General features: G+C 47.4%; 1 protein-coding gene and 1 long non-coding RNA gene across 2 annotated transcripts in view; both read left to right on the top strand.

The window, feature by feature from the left end:
* The window catches only part of LOC147117761 (uncharacterized), a 292,045-nt gene that overhangs the window by 240,286 nt on the left and 26,407 nt on the right, over positions 1–25,352 (top strand). The window lies entirely within an intron of this gene.
* LOC147117762 (uncharacterized) lies at positions 5,891–18,534 on the top strand. The gene is made up of 2 exons (XR_015078308.1): positions 5,891–6,256; positions 16,104–18,534. It is a non-coding gene; the product is annotated as an uncharacterized LOC147117762 (long non-coding RNA).

Raw genomic sequence — 25,352 nt, forward strand, 5'->3', positions numbered from 1 at the left:
TACCGGCCCGACCGCCATATTTAGTTGCGGCCGCCTCTTCCGCAGCGGCCGCAAACAGCGATCAGAAAACGGGGCCGTCCTGTAGCGTTAGTGGGGCGAGTTAAGGCGGAGGTGCGGTCGGCCGCTTTTTCGGCGGCCGCCTGCCCGCACCTCCTTCCCCGGCCTCCTCCACCGCCCCCCCCCCGCGGCATTGCCGGCTGTTTTCCGGGAGCCCGGCACTTCTCCGTGGTGCCGGGCTCATTTGCCGGCACTAGCGAGCGGCGATCTCGCTGTTGCAGGCACCTCCCCCTTAAGAGAGGGAGGAAGGCCTGCAGTACCGCAGCCTGCCGCTCCGCAGCGGGTGGCGCTGCGGCACCTAGCGCGCCGATATTCAGTTTCAGCGCCCCAAGCAGGGGCGCCGAAACCCTTGAATAGCGGCCGCCTTCGAGTTGGGGCGCTGAAACTGAATTTCCGGCGGGCGCAAGTGGCTCCGCGCGCAGCGGTACTTTCTGGGCGTGAGCGAGCTGGCCGCCCCAAACTGAATTTCTAGGCCATTCAATATAACTGGAGAAAAATTAGTTTTTCACATTTAAACAAATCAAACTGCTTTGGAAGATTTCACCATAGCAACCACGACTCCAAGGTTAAATCTTAGGCTGAAACTTAATCTTTTGTTAAACAAACTTTTGTTGTTCTTCTCAGTTTTTACACACCAGCTTAATTTAAATTGTAGTTCAAAGATTTTTTCTTCTTGGGGCACAATCTTATTCGCACATTCTTAAAACTTCCAAAATCCAAGACAAGACAAACATTTTTAAGCGCTTTTAACACAGAGAAGTGGGTGGAGCTAAAACATACATAACAGAATCTTTCTTTTAAAGACAGACTTTTCAGACAAAAATACTATAACTTCTTAAACATTCATAGTCAGAAAAACAGTCACACTTTAACACACTTTCACACAAACTGAAATTCCAGCAATTTTTTTTTAAGGTTCCTTTCCTCTATCCCAGGGGCACTTGGTCCTAGGGGGGCGTACGGGGGAAGAGGTTCATTATTCCATTGTCTGGACCATCCCCCTTGGTACGCTAATGTCCTTTCTTGTTCTTTATTAATGCTTTCCAAAATTTCTACCTTCTTTCTTAGTTCTGCATTTTCCTTTTTAGCTTTGATTAATTCTTGCACTTTCTCAACCTGTTCTATTAATCCAGTCAGTTGATGGACCAAGAGTACCCCTACCTTCTTGGTCCTTTCTTTCTTTTGCTTATCTAGCCACTTTCTTTGTGCTTCCAATGTCTGTGATACATCCCATCCGTCCCTTTGCATTTTCTCAATTAACGAACATCTATCTGTCATGTAACTGTAAATGAGGGAGCCCGGAGGCCCCCTCCTAAAATCCTTACCTGACATCAGTTGCTCATCCCGAATCACGGTCTCCGAAACCCCCGTTACCTTAACTGGCGGGTGTCGTCACATGCTAGTGGCAAAGTCTGTCCGGACTCCTTTGCCGAAATTCCCAGCCTTAACCTAAGCTCCTTCTTAAGTTAACCTGAGACCAAAAAACTTTCATAAATGCAGATGTTCAAATGTCTAGAACCACATAGTGTTTTCTCACATTCCGATGGCCCACTTACTTTGTTCTTTGGATCACTCGAGCACGTTAGCACTTGATCAGGGTGTTTGAGCACTTGGTGACCCTGCTCACAGCGCCAATTTGTTACTGCTGAGTTGGAGCCTGAACGGAACAAGTGATATACAAGGTCGACGTATACCCAACCTCAGCTTAATAGAGTAATAAGACTCAGACGACTGGTTTGATTGAAATGTGAGAGTACACTTTTATTTGCAGAGCGCTCTGGGAGAAGTGCTGTGCACCCCTGTGCAACCGCCAAGCTTCTCGTTTTACACCCCAAATGCGTTTACCTTTATACACAAATGAAAGGTTAAGCAGATTAATCACAGAAATGTCTCATGACAGTGTAGCAGTAAAATATTTTAAACAATGTTCAGCAGAACTAGGACATCTTCGGATTTTTCACCGTGAGATATAAGCAGAAATAAAACAATAGCAGACTGTCTGTCCTTGCAAGATAACCGAAGTACAAAACAGGATGCAGCTGGCACTACTCATCCCAGGGTAGCTCAAGGTCCAGTTTTAGCCTGTAACGAATGTCAAGTATCCCGACGAGCTTTGCAAAGTCCTTTAGTACCGAAATTCCCTCCAACAACACGATATCTGTTTCTTAAAAAACTCGCACTTGGGGCGATTGGCTCGTAGCCCGTGTTCTCTTAGTCTAGTGAGCACCTGCTCTAGGTTGGCAAGGTGTTCACTGTCATTTTCACCTGTCACTAGGATGTCGTCCAAGTAACACTGGGTCCCCGGAATCCCTTGCAGGACTTGTTCCATCGCTCTTTGCCATATCGCCGGAGCTGATGCTACTCCGAATACCAGTCGATTATACTAGTAAAGACCTTTGTGAGTGTTTATCGTGAGATACTTCCTAGAGGATTCTTCAACCTCCATCTGCAAATATGCTTGTGCTAGGTCAATTTTTGTAAAACGCTTCCCTCCAGATAGTGAGGCGAAAATATCTTCTATCCTCGGAAGAGGATACTGTACTGTGTGAAGGACTGGGTTCACCGTCACCTTGAAGTCCCCACAGATGCGAACCTTCCTTGGCTCCTCAGACTTATTGTTTAACGTTTTTTTCATGACAGGAACGATGGGTGTCGCCCACTCGCTCCAGTCTACCTTAGATAACACGCCTGCATTCTCCAGATTCTCCAGCTCTGCCTCGACAGCTGGGCGAATTGCATACAGTACCGGTCTTGCTTTGAAAAACTTGGGGATTGCATTCTCTTCTATTTTTATCGAGGCGGTTATGCCTTTAAGAGTTCCCAGTTCTTGATGAAATACCTCTTTAGCGTTAGCTAAGATTTTTGACAATCGTCCAGGTGTGACGTCGTCATCCTTTTTACCAGCCACAGTCAGTGCCTGAATGGAGTGCCAGTCTAAACTTATCTTTCTGACCCATTCACGTCCCAATAACGGTGGTCCACCATTTTGCAGTATGTACAGATACAATTTCTGTATTTCTTTGCCGTTGTATTCGACAGGCACCCTTATTTTCCCTCTGGGGTATACTTTCTGCCCCGTATACGTCTTCAAGACAATGGATGTCTCTTTCAAGGGTATGTGTGAGAATAGCCGCTCGTAGTCTCGTCGATTCATGACGGTCAGGGCTGATCCTGTATCCAATTCCATTTTGACTTGGGACCCTGCTATCGTGAGGGTGACCCAAATGGTTCAGTGATCCTCTTTCGCGATTACGTTGTGAAGTTTTAGACAGCATAGTCTCTTGTTCCCGGATTCACTATCGCTCTTCTGGTCTTCGGAACTACTGTCCGTCATCTTTTGTACTTTCCTGTACTGTTCCTTAGTAGCCTTTTTGTTGTCGTTAGTCTTCTTTCCAGACCTGCAAACTCGTGCAATGTGCCCCATCTTTCCGCATTGCCTGCATATTTTGTCCTTGGACCAGCAGTCCTTCTGGTCATGGGTTGTTCTGCCGCAGCGATAACATTTTTCAAATCCCTGTGCCATTTCATGGGTGCCGTATTCCTGTGGCTTTTGTTGTATTTCCGCAGCTCCCCTTGCTGCTGCTTCGTACGATACTGCCACGCTGAAAGCCTTATCCAGCGTCAGCTCTTTCGCTGAGAGTAACCTCTTCTGGGTTCCTTCACTCAGGAGTCCACAGACAAATTTGTCCCGTAGAGTGTCTGTCAGTCGTGCTCCGAACTGGCAGTGCTTTGATAGCTTGCATAGTTCCGTAAGGTAATCAGCATTGCTCTCATCTTTATGCTGATTTCTCCTGTGGAATTTAAATCTTTCTGCTATCAGCAGCAGTGTAGGATTTAGGTGTTCCTGTAGGATATCAACAATTTCGTTAAAACTCTTCGCCATCGGTTTGGCTGGTGTGATCAGGTTCCGCAATAGGCCGTATGTTCTTGCGCCCATTAAGTTTAGTAGTACCGCTGCCTTTTTCTCATCGGCTACTTCGTTTGCCTTGCAATATACTTTGACTCTTTCCACATACGTGGTCCAGTCTTCTATTGCATTATGGAAGGCAGTGATATTGCCAGTCTTCGGCATCTTGGAAATCTAAGATGCCTTCTTCCCCGATTTAACAAAATGGCGCCTCCCGCGCTTTGCCTTCTTCCCCGCTGGATTAAGATGGCGCCTCCCGCGCTTTCTGTCTTCTCCGCTGCTGCTAGCGCTGTTGCTGGCGTTTTTATGCCTTGATGGCGATGCCCTATGGTCTTCGCACACTTCCCCCCCGCGCTGCTGCTAACGCCGTTCTCCGCGGTCCCCGTGGCAAACTGCAGCTCCTCGCGGCTTTCTGCGCTTCTAATTTCTTTTATTTTCCCGTCGTCAGAGCAAACCCTACGGGACACTTTCCTCCCTCTTCTCGGGTCTGTACGCTGCCCGGCTTCGTAGCACCGACCGCGCCCTGTGTGCTCCACCCTCTCTCTCTCCTCTTCCCGACAACGCTGCTCGGCCCCGTTGAAAAGCCACCCGATCGAGCTCTAGCCCGCCGCAGCCCAGGAAGGATCAGTGTACTACCTGCCACCAGCCCGATTAGCTGGAACACCATAGACAGGATAACCAAGCCCCGCTCTCGACAGCCTCTCCTGCAATCTTCAAATCCGATGAATCAGAGGCGGTTGCCCACGGTCGACGCTCGTTTCTTCTGTTTGTTTTTTTTGTTTTTTTTCTTTCGTTCCTTCTTCCTTCTGGCCTCGACCTCTGACAACTTCGCTTCAGGGATGGATCCCCATGAGGTGGTGCAGACTGTAGGTAAGTTCGGATCTGCTCGTCGCCAGTATTATGTTCGTGTGTAATTGAGACACGGACTGCAGGAGCTGGTTACAACAGGTGTTTCCTGAGTGGAGACAAAACTGGAACTACTATGCAAAGTTACTACACAGGCTTATATACAGGGGTGGTCACTACTGGTACTGCAGTATACAGGGGCTGCAGAATATTGTTCCTTCTGCAAAGTACATACACTACACTCCCCAATTTCTAGGCCTTTATTTCTTGTTTTTCTAGATTAGATTGAGGATATTGTAAGTGTTTGGTTTGGTCATAGCAGATAGCCTCTAGGCACCAAGCAACAAGTTGGTTCCAGAAGTCCATTCCACCATACAATAAAAACTTTTGATATGAAACCTGAACGTCCTACTAAAGGCATTGATGCAACTTTGTTCTGGGGAAATGCTAATATTCAAATGATCATAACCGGTCAGATCTAGGGAATGGACAGAGGTTGACGTTGGAACTGTGAGCAATGTATATGGGGTGGAGGGGGTACTCAAGACATTTCAGCAGCAAAGCCAGGGATGGGCAATAAATGGTGGCCTGGTGAGCGATGCCCATATCCCCAGAAAGGATTTTTAAAAAGTTGTATCAGAAGTTACAGATATTTCCAAACTAAAGAAGCACCAAAGGATTTTTTGAGAGTGGCGGTCATCTCTGATCCCACAGAACTGGAATTTTTTATAAGTAAAGAGGTTGTTAAACCTAATTTAATTTCTTAAGCATGCAGCTTATTCAATAAATGTGATAAGATAATAGGATGGGTGAAGCAAATCTGGGAAGAAGATTTAGAAAACATTTTACAGTTTGACAAAAATAATTTGGCTGAATGTTTATCTAGCATCTAGTGATCTGAAGATCTGATTAATGAAACTCTAAAGGGGTCATTTTAACCTAACCTGTCCAGTGGGCAACTGGCAAAATTGGATATGGCACCCACTTTACAGTCCATTGCAAGGAAAAATTGGGTGGACTGCAAAATGGGTGCCCGATCCAATCTTGTCAGTTTCCCACCGGGCGGGTAAAGTTAAAATTACCCATAGGTGTGGCACTACCAGGAGCTGGGAGGAGCGTTAAGGACTGCTGGTTAAGCTGCTCAAGAATCCAAAAACCTGGAGCATGTCCGGCCGATGATCTGCTCAGATAATGCGTATGGTGGTGTTGAGGTTATGTTACTGGGTTAGTAATCCAGAGGCCTGGACTTAAATGTGAGTACAAATCACACAATGCCAGTTTGGAAATTTTGGGTGGAACTTTAACAGGTGAACGCGTAGGATTGGGTGCGGCTGGGGAGTTAAATCAGGAAAAATTCCGCACACTTCAGGAAGCTGGCTCCAACCGTCGACTGCTGGGTTTTACCGAGGCGGGACAACGGGGACGAAGGCAACCCGCTCCCAGGAGGTGGGTTGGCATTTTAAATATGTTAATGTGGTTGGCAGCCTCTGATTTAAGTTGCTTTGCAGGCTTTACAGTGGGCAGCCGGGTTTCTCAGGCATCGGCAAATCCGGAGCTGAAGCAAGGCGAGGACAGCTTCGGGGAGAAGGTAAGTGCCTTTGCAGCACAGTTTGTGGGCCAGGAGGAGCAGGAATGCTTCTCCTCAGTCCTCCAAGTTCCCCCCCCATCAGACCCACCCCATACAAAGACCCCTGGGGTCGGGGCTTGGACCCCCCTCCCCTGGGATCGGACCCCCTACCCCTGGGTTCGGACCCCCCACCGGAATCAGACCCTGCCTTGGGATCGGTCACTCCACCCCACAGTGTTGTGGATCGAAGCTACTTGGTGCTATGGGTTTCCCATCTGAAATTCCGCCCCCCCCCACGCCGCCTATGTAACCCACCCCAGTAAATATCCAGGCCTTTAATTCAGTTTTTAAAAATGGAAATAAAGAGCTGGTATCAGAAAAGTGACCATGTAGCTATTGGATTGTCATTAAAACCCAAGTGGTTCACTAATGTCCTTTAAAGAAAGAAACCTGCAGTCCTTAACTGGTCTGGCCTATATGTGTCTCCAGTCCCACACCATCGTGGTTGACACTTAACTTTCCTCTTAAGTAGCCTAGCAAATCACTCAGGTGTACCTTCTCAAGGTAAGTAGGAATGGGCAATAAATGCCGATCTTCCAAGCGATATCCACATCCCAAGAATGAGAAAAAAAACCACTGCAGGGCAATGCCAGCCATCTCTAGCCCTCCTCCCGTTTTCCTCTCCCGTTTTCCTCTTCACCCTGCGTCGCTGCCCCACCCCCCACCCTGCCGACACCGGTCTTACCTGACGGCCGTTGTCAGCAAGGCAGTTGTCACAAATTGGAGAGTCAAAAATCCGGCGACCAAGGTCCAATTTCAGGTGAGCCTCTGGTTTCTGGCATGTGCTGGGTGTGTGCCGACCATTCAGCGGCTGAAAACAGGCTCAAGCCAATTTCTAGGTCAATTATTTTAAGAAAAGGACATTAATGCACAGAAGTGGGTCCAAAGTGACAAAAATGACGCCAAGATTAGCGAATCTTAAGAAAGGAGGATGTGTTCCGGGTCCTTAAAATGTAGAGAGGCACAGATGATGTTTGATGCAGATGGAAAGTTGAGCTGTGAGTGCAGAACTAAAGGACATAGGTTTAAAATTAGCAAGCATGAAGGGAGACTAGAAATTGGGAAAAAAAAATTCTCCCCCATGGAGTATGTGGAAAAGCATATGAGTTTTTTTTTATTTGTTCATGGGATGCGGGCATCACTGGCAAGGCCAGCATTTATTGCCCATCCCTAATTGCCCTTCAGAAGGTGGTGGTGAGTCGCCACCTTGAACTGCTGCAGTCCGTGTGGTGAAGGTACTCCCACAGTGCTGTTGGAGAGGGAGTTCCAGGATTTTGACCCAGCGACGATGAAGGAATCATGATATATTTCCGAGTCAGCGTGGTGTGCGACTTGGAGGGGAACTTGGAGGTGATGGTATTCCCATGCGCCTGCTGCCCTTGTCCTTGGTGGTAGAGATCGTGGGTTTGGAAGGTGCTGTCAAAGAAGCCTTGGCAAGTTGCTGCTGTGCATCTTGTAGATGATACACACTGCAGCTACGGTGTGCCGGTGGTGGAGGGAGTGGACACATATGTGATTGAGAAAGGGGTAGGAGGTTGAAGTTCAGATTGAGATGACTGAGAATTGGAAGGACATATGATTCCTGAGTTGCTGGGGGAAGGGATTGGAATGGCTGAATATTGTCTGTTGAGGGCAGGGTCCTGGGAGTGGGTTGGCTGCACACCCCCATCCCGCCTCTGTTAAAACTGGCAGTGGGCAGGTTGGAGGTGGGTTGGGGTCGGGATTCAGGCTTTTAGCACTTTAACCTCACACCCGACCCCAACGCACCCGTTTTTTGCGATTAAAATTTCCCCCCCGGAAGGCGAGTTTAACCCACCCTGTCTAGCTTGAATGGAGCGGTCGAGAAGTAAAAATCACTTCCAATTGCCACTTCCTGAGACCACCTGGTGAAAGATGGGCATGGGGCATAAGCTGTATGGACCCAAATTTTGCAAAGGGAGAGGCAGGGCTTAGTAAAGGCTTAGAAGTCTGGGTTTCCCCAACTGCTGTGGAGCTTTAACTCCAGAGCATGTGTCTTTTCTCCTTGACAGGCCCCCCGCCTGGAAGTCAGCCTGATTGACAGGCTTGGCTTCCAGTCGGGCGGGGAGGACTCCAAAGCAGGCCACAGGAGCAGGTAGATCCAATCCCCGACCCCCTTGGGTGTCCGATCTTGGGGTGTCCAATCGCCAACCCCAAAGGGTGATCCGGTCTATGGGGAGGTCTGAACCCGGGGCGGGGTGGGGTCCAATCCCGGGGCAGGGGATGTCCATTCCCTGACCCTGGGGCAATCTGATCCCTGACCCCGGCGGTCTTTGTATGGGGGCGGTTTGATGGAGCTTGGGGGCCGGGGGGAAGCACTTCTGCTCCTCCTGGCCCACAAGCAGTGCTCTAAAGGCATTTACCTTCTTCCCGAAGCTCTCCTCGCCTCCCTTCAACTGCCATGTTTCCAGAGGCCTGGCAAACCTGGCCGGCCATTGTTAAAACTGCAAAGTGGGTTAAATCAGAGGCTACCGCCTTCATTAAAATATTTAAATTGCTAACCTGCCCCCTGGGAGCGGGTTGGCTGCCTGCCCCTTGCCCCGCCTTCATTAAACCCGGAAGTGGGCGGGTTGGAGGCCGGTTGGGGTCGGATTTAAGATTTTAAAAATTTTAGCATCTGACCCAACGCCAACCCACCCATTTTTGGGGGCTAAAGTTCACACTGATGGGGGCGATTTTGCCAGCCCTGGGGAGGTAGCTATGGAGGCGGGACAGCCGGGAAAATAGCAGAATTTGGGGGCGGGTGCCCAACCCGCCCCCAATCCACCTCCATGCCATCTTCTCAGGAAGCGGGTAATCGGCCCACACCGGGTCCCATCTCCTTGGAGGCGGGAAGGGATTAAAGCCTATTAACCGCCTGTTAACAGGTAGTTAACAGGCAGAAAGTAGGATTAGCCCCTTTTTGCCCTCACAAGTGCGGGCTTCCTGAAGGCTGCAAAACACGCCAGCTCAGCGAGGCGAGTACTGGGTCTGTGGGGGTCGGTGGGGGGTGCAAAAGTGTGGTGTGAAGGTAAGTGATGGGTGCAAGGGTGTAGAGGTGAGTATCTGAGGTAAGTGCAAAGTGTTTTTAAAAGTGTACTTACCTTTGTTTCTTCCTGCAGGCTTCAGTCAGTTTGTATGCAGAGAGTCTCGGACCTCCGTGCTGCAGATGAAAGATGTCCGTTGCATTCTCATATGCAACAGCAATCTAATTTCTGTTAAAGAAAGAAGGTTGATGAAGTCTTGTATGCAAGACCTCATCAAACTGCAGAGAATGTCACTGTTTGACAGCTTCACAGCGCTGTCAAACGATGACAATTCATCTGTCAAAATTTTTGACAGATGAAACATCATACATTGACGTGCTCTGCAACTGGCTTTCCCTTGATTGGCCTGCTAAGCCCGCTGGGCGGGCTTAACAAGGTCAATCAAGGGAAAATAGCGTGGGTTGGCCACAAATCAATGGAGGCAGGACATCGACCCAACAAGCAGCAGTCCCGCCTCCAATGCGCCCCCAATCACAAAATCGCCCTCATAGTGTCCACTCCAAATATTGTACCAATAAGGTAATGTCACAATTTCTATGATTGTTTTATAGAATAGTGAGTAACAGTATCTGGTGTACTATGTTTAGGTTAGGTCTCCGGGAGGTATTACAGGAAATATGTAGAATTAATGGAGAGAGTCTAATGGATACCTACAAGGCTGTGAGGCTGATTCCTGAACTTAGTAGGGTGACCTATGAAGAAAGATTGTCTACTCTGGGACTTGGCTCTGGAGAGCAGAAGGATGAGAGGGAGATGACTAAAGGTCTTTCATGGGAATGGAAAAACTGGATCCAAGAAAGTTCTGTCTGTTGAGTACAAGATTCAAGGAATAGAGAATACAGTTTAAAGTTAAGGGTAACAAATCAATTAGAACTATTAGGCATTGTTTTTAATTAAAATGGTGATAGAATTGTGGAACATATTACCAGTGGGAGTGGCGTAACAGAAACGCATGGCATGTTTTAAAAATGGCTGAAAGAATACCTATTAGGAAAGGAGATACAGGCTTTTAGTTTCAGAATCATTGAAAGGAAACTGATGGGAATTTTTGGAAGGATGCGATAGTGTAGGTAAAGTACCCCGTAAGTTGCTAGAAAGGTGCCTTAAAGAATTATTGGGGAACTGCTCCGTAAACTGCCTGAAATGTGCTCAAAATGGGGTAAAATATGGAGTTCAGCTTTTGAACTAAATACTAGGGACTGGCTGGAAAGCAAGGTTCTCAGCTATTCAAACAAAAATTTCCAAGCTAATTGAACCGCAGGCTTTTAAGCTAATTAAGCTATACAGCCTCCAAGTTAATTACACCGTGAGGCTTGTGTATAGAAACAAGACATACCTTACTAGCATTAGGAAGCCATTTGGAAGACTTGGGGCAATTTTACCAGCCCCAAGGAGGCGGGTTTGGAGGTGGGATAGTTGGCAAAAAATGAGGGCGGGTTTGGAACCCGCCCCCGTGCAATTTTGACGGAGGCGGGTTTGATGGGTGCGATTCGGTCCCACCGCCATCAGTCGGGAGAAGTAGTTAAAACCCTTAAATGGTCGTTAAGGGCCTCTATAATCCTATTTTGACAGGCCTTTGTTATTTTGCCACATTTTGTGCGTGTTGCACGACCCTCCTAAACCATGCCAGCTAATCCTGGTGGGTTGACAAGTGGGTGGCCTCCTCACAGCTGCAGCTCCACCATTAAAACGGAGCTTTCATCAGGGAGCAGTTGCAGGTGGCAGAACTTTTGTTCCACTGGTCTTTCAGCACTTTTAGCAGCCCTGCCTAAGTCGGAGGTGCTGCAGCTTCTATCTGTCAACTGTGGGACCTCCTTGGAAGACCCTTACCCCGCTTGGACTGAGCACTTCCCCAACGGAGGTATCTGCCAGCAGCATGGGAACCATTTATTTCCTTTCACGATGGACCTCAGATTCGGATGAGGAGCAGCCACGGCAGCAGCAGAACCAGGCAGCTCAGCAGCAACAGCAGCAGGAGCGCCAGCTTCCTGCTCACCCACCTGATGCTGCACAGAGCAGAAGGCACCAGTGCAGGAGATACCCCTCAGGGTTTACAGACAGAGGATGAGCTACCTCAACATGACTGAGCTGCAGTGCCAAAGGAGGCTGAGACTTCCACGAGAAGTTGTCGGAGACATCTACGCACTGCTGCACCAACACCTGGAGCCCAGAGGAGCGGGTGGACATCCCTTACCAGTGGCTGTCAAAGTCACCACCGCACTCAACTTTTTTGCCTCGGGCTCCTTCCAGGGATCATCAGCAGACATCAGCGGCATCTCTCAGTCGGCCGCCCACAGTTGCATCATGCAGGTTACCGATGCCCTTTACGCAAAGGCGCACAATTACATCCACTTCTCAAGGGATTAAGCAAGTGTGACCGCGCGTTCGGTTGGCTTTGCAAATATGGCAGGCTTGCCAATGGTGCAGGGCGTCATAGACTGCACCCCATCACAACCCAGCTATCTTTGTCAACAGCAAGGGCTTCCATTCCTTAACGTACAGCTGGTCTGTAACCACAAGAAGGAGGTTTTGCATGTTTGCGCCAAGTTCTGTGGTAGTTGCCATGACTCATTCATCCTGCGGAACTCTAGTGTTCCTCCGCTCTTCAATCCACCAAACCAACTTAAAGGATGGCTCCTTGGTGACAAGGGCTACCCCCTGAAGAAGTGGCTAATGACGCTGATCAGGAGGCCAGCTAACGAGGCTGAAGAGCGCTACAAAGCCAGCCACATTTCCACCAGGCCCATCATCGAGCAAACCATTGGCTTGCTGAAGATGCGATTCCGATGCCTTGACAGATCAGGTGGAGCCCTGCAGTATTCAGCAGCCAGGGTCTCCAGAATGGTCGTGGTCTGCTGTGCACTGCACAACATGGCACAGCGTTGTGGCTTGCAGCTTCCTGATGAGGAAGTGGCTCAGTTCATAGCCATCTCAGATGAGGAGGAGGAGTAGCGGTGGCGTATCGACCATAGCTGCCCGTGATGCAAGGGATGCACTCATCCTGGCCAGATTTGCATAGGTTGTCCATTGTGGCACATGTACTTGGCTCCTTCTTAACACATGATAGACAATGGACATGACTCTCTGGCCTCCTTTCACTCTGACCACCAACCTGACCACGCAAGTGTCGCAGAGCCCACAATGTGGAGCTGCCTAAGGCGAAATAACAGATGCCATCACGCCAACAGTTTGCCATCACCTCATTTTAATACATTCAAACAGTGATGGCATTTCATCAATAAACAGAAACAATCACCCAAGTACCTACCCCTGTGAATAATGGTGCTTTATTTTTCTCTTACGCGTGCTTCTACGTGGTGCTCCCCCTGTAGCTTTAGCAGAAGTGGAGGCCCCTTGCTCACTTTCATGCTGCTCCGGCTTCAACTCCTTTGGCGGGCGTCCTCTGGGTTTCTGAGCCTGTGAGGGCTCACCAAACATCTGCTCATCCTATGGCCGTGCAGGGGCTGAGACGCCCATCTCAGTTGGGTGCAGACTCTGGTGGGGCTCTGACCAAGGGCTATGCAGTGGCATGGAAGTGTGAGCGCTTAGAGAGGAGCCCCTGCTTTCTTGTTCTCTGCCACCAACTTCCCTCTCGTGGGTCAGGTCCACCTCAGTGCTTGCAAGTGATTGAGAGCACCTTGCTGCACATCAGGGGGGCCATGGGGACCCGTATCTGCACTGGCAGTCCTACTCAAGAGGACTTCCATGAAGCTCTGTTTTCTCTGCTCAATAGCTGCCCATCGCTCCTCCAGAGATGTCAGTCTATTCTGAACATTCACCATGTTTTCCAGAGTCTGGCGACTTATTTCCCCCATGGCCGTAGCCAGCCTTTCCACGGAAGTTGCCATCCTTTCTGTGGTGGTGCGTTGATGCGCCATTGCCTCCACAAAGGCACTGCTCATGTTAGATTTTAACTCCTCCATCCTCTCCACACTCACATTGACCCTGGAGACAAGACCTGTCAGATACTCCTGCACCTGCTCCTGGAGTTTCAGCACCACTCTCCTGGATGGACCCAGAGGCACAGGGTCCACATGCAGCGGAGCAATGCTAGGAGAGTCCTGCGACCTCTGATGAGGACTCTCCACTGCTGTCCCTGTCTCCACCACCTGCTGATGCTCACCTGTGAGATGTGATACACACGGTGACAAAACTACTCTATGTCCCGAAGGTCCCACCGAGGTGTGCGTATCTGCGCTGGTGCTGGGTGCGCTTACATCTGCTGATGCTGCGTCCTCAGAGGTTGCAGGTTCCCCTGAGGAGGCTTGCTGCTCAGCCTCTTCCTCGTGGACAGTGGGGGGGGGGGGGTGGCTCTGTGAATGGTCCGGTGGGGGAGTAAAGGCATTGGTTAGACATTTGACGGAAGTGTGGCGTGCACATGCAATAGTGCAGATGCTCAAGTGGCATTCTAATAATGTACACCAGTAGCCATTTCAGTCACTCAAGCAGTGTAAATGAGAGAGATGCAAAACTATTCTGTCACCAGCTTGGTCTGCATCGCCCGTCTGTCCGTCCCCCACTTCAACCTCCACCTCTGCACCGGTGATGTCCAGGGTCGCCTCTTCAGCCTGGGTGAGATGGGCTATGGAAGGTGGCCCTCCTCCTGTCTTTGCCCTTTCCCTTCTATTGTGGGCTCTCTTTTCCTGCAGTGAGGGAGACAAGTGGAGTTGGAGTGAAAATGATGGAGTGAGTGTAGAGTCCAGAGCATAGATGCTTAGAAGGAGACAAAGCTGGAGGGAGGTTCCATGTCCAAGGGTCCTCCCTGTGCGTTGTTAGTTGTTGTCATTGCATAACATTGAAAGGGAGTGTGAGGGCAGCATAGTCGAATAGTGAAGTGATTGGGTTCATAGAGTGAGAGGGATGGTGAAGGGTGCAAGGGTTGTAAGGGTAAAGTGGGATGTGGAGGAGGAGGTTGACAATACAGAGTGCTGGTGATGAGAGGAGAAGGGGAGCAGAAGGAGGGTCAAGCTGAAGGTATACTCACTTTGCCTGATCTTACAAGGTCATTGAACCTTTTATGGCACTGCAGCCATGTTCTGCTGCACACTGATCCGGAGGTTATATCCCTTACCAGCTGGACCCACACAGCCTTGGTTTCTTTGGGAAGCCTCTTCCTCCCAGATGAGGGGAAGAGCACCTCCCTGCTGGCTCTCACCCCCTCAACCAGCATTCCCAGCGCCTCATCCGAGATGAGGCCTGTGGTAAACCACTTTTATCGTTACACTATAGTTATCACTGTTGTATTGTTATCACCGTTATCACTGTTGTATCACGATACGAGGTCGCCTCTTGTCGCGCTGTTATACCTGGGCTGACCACCTCCGACTCCGCCCATGGCTCCACCTACCTGCCCAGGTATAAAGGTAGTCGACTGGCTGGTATTCCTCCTTGTTGGACCCGATCACCCACGAGGGTGGGCTCTGTTATTTAGTCAATAAAAACCTTTAGTTACGTTCCTAACTCGTCGCTTTTTATTGGACGAATTGATAGATATATCAAGGCCATTGCCTTGGAGCTGGCCATTCATCAAGGAGATAACAGTTTGGAGGTGGTACATCATCAACCAAAAACCAGTGGAATGAGCCAAGGCAGCAAGCAGCCCTTAAATGAAGCTGGATAAGTGACATCAGCAGAGGCGAGTTTCAGTCCCAAAAGACTAATTGGCCCAGGGAAACCCACACCTCTGAAAGTAACTGGCCAATTAGGGGAAAATCGCAAATTTTTCCCACCTGACAGTAGAGGCGGGTTTGGAACCCATCCAAACCGAAACCTACCTCCAACCCGCTTCCAATGGGAAAATTGCGCCCTCAGATCTAGGGATAATGGGGGAAAAATTGGGTTGGTTTGCGCCTCTCGTTGGAGCCCTGGCACAGCGCCGCTAACACCTCTCGCAAAATTCAGCAGGAGGTGAGCGGCAGCAGTAGCCAGTAGTCCTCCGCGCCGCTGCATTGCTGGCAATGACTTCATCGTCGTGCACAGCACCCTGCTTGCGCCCCAGCCACAAACTTCCCTTGCGCCCCCTGACGTATCGCCGCACGATATATACGACAGGATCGGGGGCGGTTTGGCAGCAGCGGCACAAGTTAAAGGGGCAGGTGTCGGGCGACCATTTTTATTTTGGCTGACAGCCAGCACCTGCCCCCTTTCACTTTTGTATGCGGGGTGTCAGCTGCGATCGTTCAGCCCGGCACTCCTCTTGAGTGCCGGGCTGTTTTCACGGCATCCCCCTCCCCGGTGGTCCGGCAGGGCCCCGGTGCACGTATGCTATTCCCCTCCCCTTTAATTAGGGGAGGAGGCCTCTAATGACATGGCGTGGCTGCACGTAGCACCGCTAAATTCAGTAGTAGCACCCCAAGCAGGAGGTGGAGCACTTTCCAGTAGCGCCCCACCTCCTGCTTGGGGCGCTACTACTAAAATTAGCGCCCCGGTGACATTAGTGCCCCCTCAGACTTCGCTGCTACATGGTGACAGCATTAAATATCTCCAATGGATATCTCATACAAGACTCAGTCGTGCTGACTTGATTTCAGCAACGAGTGAAATATGACTACCTTAATCATGCTGAATTGCAACATTTGTACATTCCCATTACTAAATCATATCCATCTCTTCTCTCCTTCAGAGCCATCACATGAAGACCAGCAGCCCGAGGTCCTTCCGGACAACGTTTCCTCAGAGGAGTTGATTCCTTCTGAGGGTGCACCATCACAGGACACATGCGAACCAGGCACCAGCACTTGGTAGGTCCTGTTAAGACAGTTAGATGGGATTTCTCCTGGTGAATCACAGTTCATAAGTGAGCACAGACAGAGAGTCGGAGGGAGCAGTCCTCTCCAAGCTCTGCTCAGCTGGACAGAGATGTTGAACCCCAGGGGCCATCAATGAAAAAGAGAAAGAAAGCGGGTCAGCAGCAAATGTGAGAAGTATTGGCAATCGTGCCAGGCACACAGTCCACAATAGCACAGAGGATGGAGGAATCTAGCTCAAACATTTGTGGATTAATGTCGCAGGCCATTACGAGGATCTCTTCCATGGATAAAGTAGCCTCCTCTGTGGAACTTGAATCACAGCAGGCCCTGCAGGCCCTGACTACAGCTGTGCAAACTATGGATGTCTACATTTCTATCATCTTAAACAGGATGGCAGATACCTTAGCCATGGCCTTAAAAGGCATTACTGATCTGCTCCAAGCTGCTCTCCCACAGAGAGGTAGGAGTGAGGTGCCACTGATGCAGGAGAGGAATGATGGCAAAAGGGGACATGGAAGTGGGAACTCCACTCAAAGCGCTCCCACGTCTCACCCGTTACACTCCTCCACCAACTGGTACCCGACATGCTGCCTCCTCTTCCGATGACCAAGTCTGCCACTGCACAGGTGCAGATGGAATAGTCTTTGGCAAGACCCTCACGGCTCCAACACCCAGAGGTCATCGGCCGTGAGCATTTCAGAAGTCCGAGCAGGGATCAGAGCGGCCTACCTCCATCTCTGCTGAAGCCACAGGAGTTATACCATGTAGGAGTGGTAGGGAAAAGAAAATTGATGCGATTAAATCCCTTGCGGTTGATGAATGCTCCTGGTTGATCTGTAGGTCCTCGGATTGCCACATATGTGCAATCAACGGCCCCCTGCACCTATGGAAAGCCAGCCAGAGACATGAATCCCAGTGCAGTCTCATTCTGGCTATTGTCATCACAGGGGAAGTTTACATACCTCTCAGCCCTGGAAAACAATCCATCAGTCACCTGCATTTATGTGCAGCCAACTGCAAAACCCTTGATATATCTCCGGTAGTGCCCTGGAAGGAATTAGAGGCAAAAATATTGAGGGCGGTGGTGACTTTCACAGCTCCTGATAATGCGTGGCCACTAGGTCCAGCAGTTAACAGGTTTTCCTCTAGGAGGCTGCAGATGTCTGCGATCACCTGACATGATAATCTCAGCCTTCAGAAGCACTGCTCTTCTGAGAGGTCAAGGAAGCTGAGCCTCTGCACACCCTGTTACTTGGGCAGTGTCTCCTGCGATCTCGACCCATCTGTTGCTCCCCTCTCTGCTGTCCACCCTCAGCTCCCTCCGCAGCAAGCCCTTGTCATCTGAAGTCCAATCAAAGGCAGCCATGGCACCACCCATCCTGATGGTCTCTGTGTGAAGACCTCCAAACTGTAAAAATAAGTCTCTCACAACAAATACTGTCACCAAACCATTTGAGAAAACAGCTGTGAGCACTGAGCCTTTATTCATTTCGGGATTCCTGACCTTTAACCATCCCCCTGAAGTGCCGATCAATCTCGCCTCACCTCACCTCGTTTTAATGCTGAGTTTCCCGAAGCCCGGGAAGCCCATGCTGGAGGCGTTAATTTCAAATCACTACCAAAATCTCCAGAAAGGACAATCATTTAAATAATATAATTACCAATCCACCTCTCCATAGCAAGTTACTTGGACGCACCCAAACCTACGGTTAAACCAGAAGTATCACAGCAATACAACCCTCATTGTGTGAATTATTCAACCTCTGCCTAAAATGTCTGAAGTGCCCTCATAGATTTTTTTTCATTCTTGGGATGAAGGCATTGCTGGCAAGACCGGCATTTCTTGCCCATCCCTAGTTGCCCTGATTTGATACAGCTGAGTGGCTTTCTATGCCACTTCAGAATCAATCACGTTGGCATGGGTCTGGAGTCACATATAGACCAGACCAGGTAAGGATGGCAGGTTTCCTTCCCTAAAAGACATTAGTGAACTGATTGTGTTTTTACGACAATTCCAACAGCTTCAGGGTCACTCTTACGGATACTGTCTGCCATACATCACGGATTCTTTGAGAGACATATCAATGGCAGATACATTTATGCGTGCCGTAAATCCCTTTTGGTACGCCATGGAAAGTATTTAACTTCAGTTTGGTAATTAGTGTCTTTTGCTGTTCCTGGAAATCCTTTTTATGTTCTTTTAATAACTTTGAAGTGAATGGTTGGAGGTTATGTAGTTAAGATGGAATTAATGGGTCATCTCACAGTGTCTCATTAAAAATTAAATCTCCCATTCTTCCTGTTTATCTGGCAAATCGTCATTTTTTTAGATAATCCCATAGGAACACTTCTCTATTTGACATTTATCAGATTAAGACTAATAAACCAACCACCAGTTTTTTACTTATACACATCAGGAAGTATACTTTCTGCTCACATCAAAATTTCAAATCAGTCATATGTTTGCAGTACAACCAGAACCAGGTGAGCACATTACTTTTCTGTGCAGCATAATACAGCCTGCTGATCAGTTATTGTGATTGTATCTTTTGCTAGGACAATAACATTTAATTTCTATGCAATTTCTCAAAACTCTGGATAGTTCTTCAGCAGGAAAATAAAGCTTGTGGCTCTATGAAGTCATATTGACAATAAAATATATTATTATTTATGCATAAAATATAATAATCAAACCTACTTCCTGCACTGCATCTATGTTCTTGGAGCAACACTCCAGGCAAGGACCTCCGCCGCTACTTCCTCCCACTGCCTCCTGAGCATATGTCTCGAGGGCCTCCTGTCCCCCCACTGTAGATATAGGATGTCTCCCCTTCTCTCTCCGTCTTGCACCAAGACCTCTAGTGCATTATTGTCCTTTCTCAGATAAGGAGACCAAAACTGTGCACTGTACTCCAGGTGTGGTCTCACCAAAACCCTGCACAATTGTAGTAAGACTTCCCTACTCTTGTACTCCAACCCCCTTGTAATAAGGGCCAACATGCCATTTGCCTTCCTAATTGCTTGCTGTACCTGCATGCTAACTTTCTCTGTTTCCTGTATGAGGACACATAAATCTCTCTGAACACCAACATTTAATAGTTTCTCACCATTTAAAAAATATTCTGTTTTTCTATTTTTCCTACCAAAGTGAATAACCTCACATTTCCTCACATTTTACTCCATCTGCCACCTTATTGCCCATTCACTTAACCTGTCTATATCCCTTTGCAGGCTCTTTGTGTCCTCCTCACAGCTTACTTTCCCACCTAACTTTGTATCATCAGCAAACTTGGATACATTGCACTCAGTCCCTTCATCTAAGTCATTAATATAGATTGTAAATAGCTGAGGCCTAAGCACTGATCTTTGCGGCACCCCACTAGTTACAGCCTGCCAACCTGAAAATTACCTGTTTATCCCTACTCTGTTTTCTGTCCATTAACCAATCCTCTATCCATGTGAATATATTACCCTCAACCCCATGAGCCCTTATCTTGCATAGCAACCTTTTATGTGGTGCCTTATCGCATGCCTTTTGGAAATCCAAATATACTACATCCACTGGTTCCCCTTTATCTACCCTGCTAGTTACATCCTCAAAAAACTAATAAATTTGTTAAGCACAATTTCCCTTTCGTAAAACCATGTTGACTCTGCCTAATCATATTATGATTTTCTAAGTGCCCCATTACCAATGGATTCCAGCATTTATCTGATGACTGATATTAGGCTAACTGGCCTGTTTTCTCTCTCGCTCCTTTCTTGAATAGCGGGATTACATTTGCTACCTTCCAATCTGCTGGGACCATTCTAGAATCTAGGGAATTTTGAAAAATCACAACCAATGCATCCACTATCTCTGCAGCCATCTCTTTTAGAACCCTAGGCCATCAGGTTAAGGGGATTTGTCAGATTTTAGTCCCATTAATTTCACATCTTTTTGTCTACTGATATTAAATACATTAAGTTCCTCACTGTTATTAGCCCTTGGTTCCCCACTATTTTTGGTGTGCTTTTTGTGTCTTCTACTGTGAAGACAGATACAAAATATTCATTTAAAGTCTCTGCCATTTCCTTATTCCCCATTATAATTTCACCTGTCTCAGCCGCTAAGGGACCAATGCTTACTTTTTCTACTCTCTTCATTGTTACATACTTATAGAAGCTCTTACAATCTGTTTTTATATTTCTTGCTAGTTTACTCTCATTCTATTTTCTCAATTATTTGGACATCCTTTGCTGGTTTCTAAAGCTATCACAAATCTTAGGCTTACTACTATTCTTCGCAACATTATAAGCCTCTTCTTTTAATCTACTACTATCCTTAACTTCTTTAGTTAGCCATGGATGGATCTCTTTTCCCATGGAGTTTTTATTTCTCAATGGAATGTATATTCATTGAGAATTTTGGAATATTTCTTTAAATGTTTGCCACTGCTTATCTACCATCATACCTTTTAATCTAATTTCCCAATCTACCTTAGCTAACTCGCTCCTCATACCTATGTAATTGGCTTTATTTAAGTTTAAGACTCACGTTTTCGACTGAAGTATTTCACTCTCAAACTCAATGTGAAATTTTATCATATTATGATCACTCTTCCCCAGAGGATCCTTTACTTTGAGATTACTAATTAACCCTGTCACATTACACAAACAAGATCTAAAATAGCCTGTTCCCTGGTTGGTTCCATGATGTAATGTTCTAGGATGTTCAACTCTGTCAAATGCATTCCATGAACTCGTCCTCCAGACTACCTTTGCCAATTTGATTTGCCCAATCTATATGAAGATTAAAGTCCCCCATGATTATTGTATTACCGTTGTTACAAGCTCCTGTTATTTGCTGATTAAAACTCTGTCCAATGTTATAGCTACTGTTTGGTGGCCTATAAACTAGTCCCACCAGTGTTTTCTGCCCCTTATTATTTTTTATCTCTACCCATACTGATTCTACTTCCTGACCTTCTGAGCCAAGATCCTTTCTCCTGACTGTCCTTATGTCATCCTTTATTATCAGGGCTACCCCGCTCCTTTTCCATTCTGCCTGTCTTTTCTAAATGCCAAATACCCTGGAATATTAAGCTCTCAACCTTGGTCACTTTGCAACCATGTCTCTGTAATGGCTATTAGATCAAAGCCATTTATCTCTATTTGTGCCACTAATTCATTTATCTTGTTATGAATGCTTCATGCATTCAGATAAAGAGCCTTTAATTTGAACTTTTTAACCATTATTCCCTGCTTTCACCTTATTCGCTGATGTACTTTTACTGTTAAACTCTTTGTCCCTTCCTGACACACTCTGCTTATCTTTACTCAGATCGCTACACTGCTTCATTGCCTTGACTTTTCTCTTTAGATTTCTAAATTTCCCCTCACCTGACCCCTCCCCCCCCCTTTTTAGTTTAAATCTTTATCTACAGCCCTAGTTATTCGATTCGCCAGGGCACTGGTCCCAACCTGGTTTAGTGGAGACTGTCCCAATGGAACAGCTCCCTCTTTCCCCAGTACTGGTGCCAATGCCCCATGAATTGAAACCCCTTCCTCCCACACCACTTTTTGAGCCACGCATTTAACTCTCTGATCTGCTTGTCCCTTTGCCAGTTTGCGCGTGGATCAGGTAACAATCCAGAAATTATTACCTTTGACGTTCTGCTTTTTAATTTGAGGTGGTGCATCTAGATTCATCCCTGGGATGACAGGGTTGTCCTATGAGGAGAGATTGAGTACATTGGGCTTATACTCTCTGGAGTTTAGAAGAGTGAGAGGTGAGCTCCTTGAAACATAAGATTCTGAGGGGGATTGACAAGGTAGATGCTGAGAGATTGTTTCCCCTGGCTGAAGAGTTTAGAACTAGGGAGCATAGTCTCAGGATAAGGGGTAGGCCATTTAGGACTGAGATGAGGAGGAATGTCTTCACTCAGAGGGTTGTGAATCTTTGGAATTCTCTGCCCCAGAGGGCTGTGGAAGGTGAGTCGTTGAGTATATTCAAGGCTAAGATAGATTTTTGGACTCTAGGGGAATCGAGAGATATGGGGATCGGGCGGGACAGTGGAGTTGAGGTAGAAGATCAGCCATGGTCTTATTGAATGGCGGAGCAGGCTCGAAGGGCGTATGGCCTACTCCTGCTCCTAATTCTTAAATTCTTATAAACAGGAAACCTTGGTGCACGCTCTCTCGCAGTTTGAGCCATCTTGAAAAAAAGCAATTAACCTCCTGACACCACTTCCAGCAGCCACAATTCACCTCCCCTTTAAGAGGTGCAGGCTACCTTTAAGCAGCGCTAGCAACTCGTGATATAGGGCCCCTTGCTGATGTCTGCAGCCAATGAACAGCGCGGGTGGTGTTGGCTGCATACAGCAATCATGGAAATCATCAGGCAGCACGAATTGAACGTCCTGTCTTAATCGTGCACTGTGATCCCCATGCCACCCATGATTGGCAAAAGAGAATTTGACACATGTATTTGAAGGCATCACCCACAACCCTGTCCCTCTGTCCTCTAACTCATTCTTATTGAAAGTGACCGTGACTAAAATGTATGTTTTCTCTGTATTAAATTTTTGATTTTTTTTTATGGTTAGAAACATTATATTAAAGGTTAAACCTAAAGGCCCGTAGAGTCTTTCTCAAATAAAAATCGCTATTGCTCTTAGATATGTTACCAGTGACACTGGTAGAGCCCAGCCTCTCAATCAGTGAATGGTCAAATAATTAATTCAAAACCAATATAAAACATTAGTTGTGTCCCTCAATGGAAGCAGACGGATTTAAAAATTTAATTTTACAAGCCACTAGCTATTATAAGTTAAACTAATGTATGTAATTGAATGGCACTTAACCCATGTAGCACATTAGCTCCCTCGTGTGGCAGTGACTGGAAGTTCAGCACTGTATGAACTGAGTCAACTGTTGTGCAGACATAATGGTGGGAATTTTAACATAAAAAACGGGTGGGTTGGGGCCATGTGGGAAGTTAAAGTGTTAAAAATCTGTATCCCGACCAGAACCTGCCTCCAACCCACCCACTTCCGCTTTTAACGGAGGCCGGACGGGTCATCCATTTAAATATTATAAGGAAGCTGGAAGTCTCTGATTTAACCTCCATTTTGAATTTAACAGTGGCTGGCCGGGTTTGCAGGCCTCGGGAAACCCGCCAGCTAAAGTAAGGCGAAGACTGCTGGATCCAGAAGGTACGTGCCTTTACACTTACCTCCTGGATCCAGTGTCCCTGCCTCACCTACCCCCTGTGATTGGAGGCACCCCCACAAGGCCTCCAGTCTTCCTCATGAGGCCTCCATCCCTCCAATGTAGTCTGTCTCTCCCCTGCTCCTCTATGCGCTCCGGCCCCCAATCGTTGCCGACAACGCCCCCCCCCCCCCCCCCCCCACCTTGCTCCTTCGGTTCCCAATCTTTGCCGACATACCCTCTACTGCTCTTCCAGCCACCGCTCCCCCCCACCCCCCGTGCTCCTCTGGTTGCCTCCCGGCCCACACGCGATCCCTCCCTCCCTCCTCTCTGCGGCCTAGTGTCGCAGGCCTACCCGCCTGCAACCAGCCAGCCTCTTAATCTGGCCATGCATCTGGCAGAAAACAGAGGCCTCAGTTGCAAATCAGGCCCTGTCGTTAAATTCGGCAGGGCCTGCGGGAAACCTGTTCTTCTGGGTTTCCCAACCGCTTTGAAGCCCCCACCTCCCAATTTAAATTTAGGCCAAAGGAGGAATTTTAATTCCTGGGCCATCCAATTGAACGGCCGGGTCATTTACGTCCTGTGCAAAACAACGCCCAAAGGTAACTCACCGCCTTTTGACCCACGAAGATTGGGCGGCCTGGGCATTAAAAAAAATTGTGTGTTTTATTTCATTTCATTTGAATACTTTTGTTTACTAGTTATAAAAACATTGGAGATGAAAAAAAGAAAGATTTGCATTTATATAGTGCCTTTCATGACTACCAGATATCCCAAGGCGCTTGTGATATCTTGGGACAGAGCATATATATACAACAGTGCAACATGGCTTCCAGTAAGAACTGTACTGCATATGGCTTTATTATTATATACATCTGTAGTCCACCAGGTGGCTTTATTACACTTCTCCCTCTTTATTGAAGAAGTTAATGATAACAAATAATCATTGTACATGACTTGCATGGTATACACAGCTCTTGGTATTCTGTAACACAAACAAAAGATATGAACTTAGTCTCCATATTTACAGATTAAACTTAACCACTGGTTTTCTGTTTCGAAGAGGATACCTTCTTTCTTGAACAGAACTTTCAGATCTTGTTGTAGGACTTCGACTCATTCTAGGCTGAGCCTGCAGAGAACTTTTCTCCAAGGGCTGACTTGATCTACAGTTGGACTCTCTACACTTTCAGACTGTTTGTCTGCCTGGTTCAGGCTCAGACTTAAATTCTGATCTTTTCTTGGACTTGTTTCTGGTACGTCTGATGTAGGATTTGCTACTGGTACTCTACTTGTAACAAGACTATCTGACTCATCAGCATAAGTTGAATCATCCCAGCTTTCAACTCCTTCCACATCTGTAGATAAGATATGATCAACGTGAACAAACCTAACCTTTCCATGATCAAACATCTTGACCAAATATATGCGAGGACCCCATATCTTCACTACTCTTCCTGGTAACCACTTTAACCATTTATGGTGATGGTTCTTCACTCTAACCTTCTGGTTCAACTTCACACTTCTCTCTCTAACTCTACCTTTATCATGACTCTCTTTCTGCCTTGATTGTTTCTCTTCTACGGACTGTACCAAGTTTGGCTTTAACAACGAGAACCTGATTTGTGGCTGTCGTTTGAGAAACAACTCTGCTGGTTGTCTACCAGTAGTGGTATGAGGAGTATTTCGATAGGTAATCAGAAAATTTGCTAGTTTGTGGTCCAATGACAACTGATGTTTCTTTGGATTTGGATCCAACATTTGCTTGATGAGGGCAAGTTTGACAATTTGTACTGTGCGCTCTGCTGCACCATTTGAAGCAGGGTGGTACGGTGGAACTTCGGTATGTTTCACACCGTTTCTGCTCATGAACTGTGTGAACTCTTCTGAACACCTGTCAGCGTTGTGAACAAATCATCCACATTTGGCAA

This window comes from Somniosus microcephalus, chromosome 5 (assembly GCF_052327205.1).
Source record: "Somniosus microcephalus isolate GS21.2 chromosome 5, FLI_Smic_1.0, whole genome shotgun sequence".
NCBI classification, from domain to species: domain Eukaryota; kingdom Metazoa; phylum Chordata; class Chondrichthyes; order Squaliformes; family Somniosidae; genus Somniosus; species Somniosus microcephalus.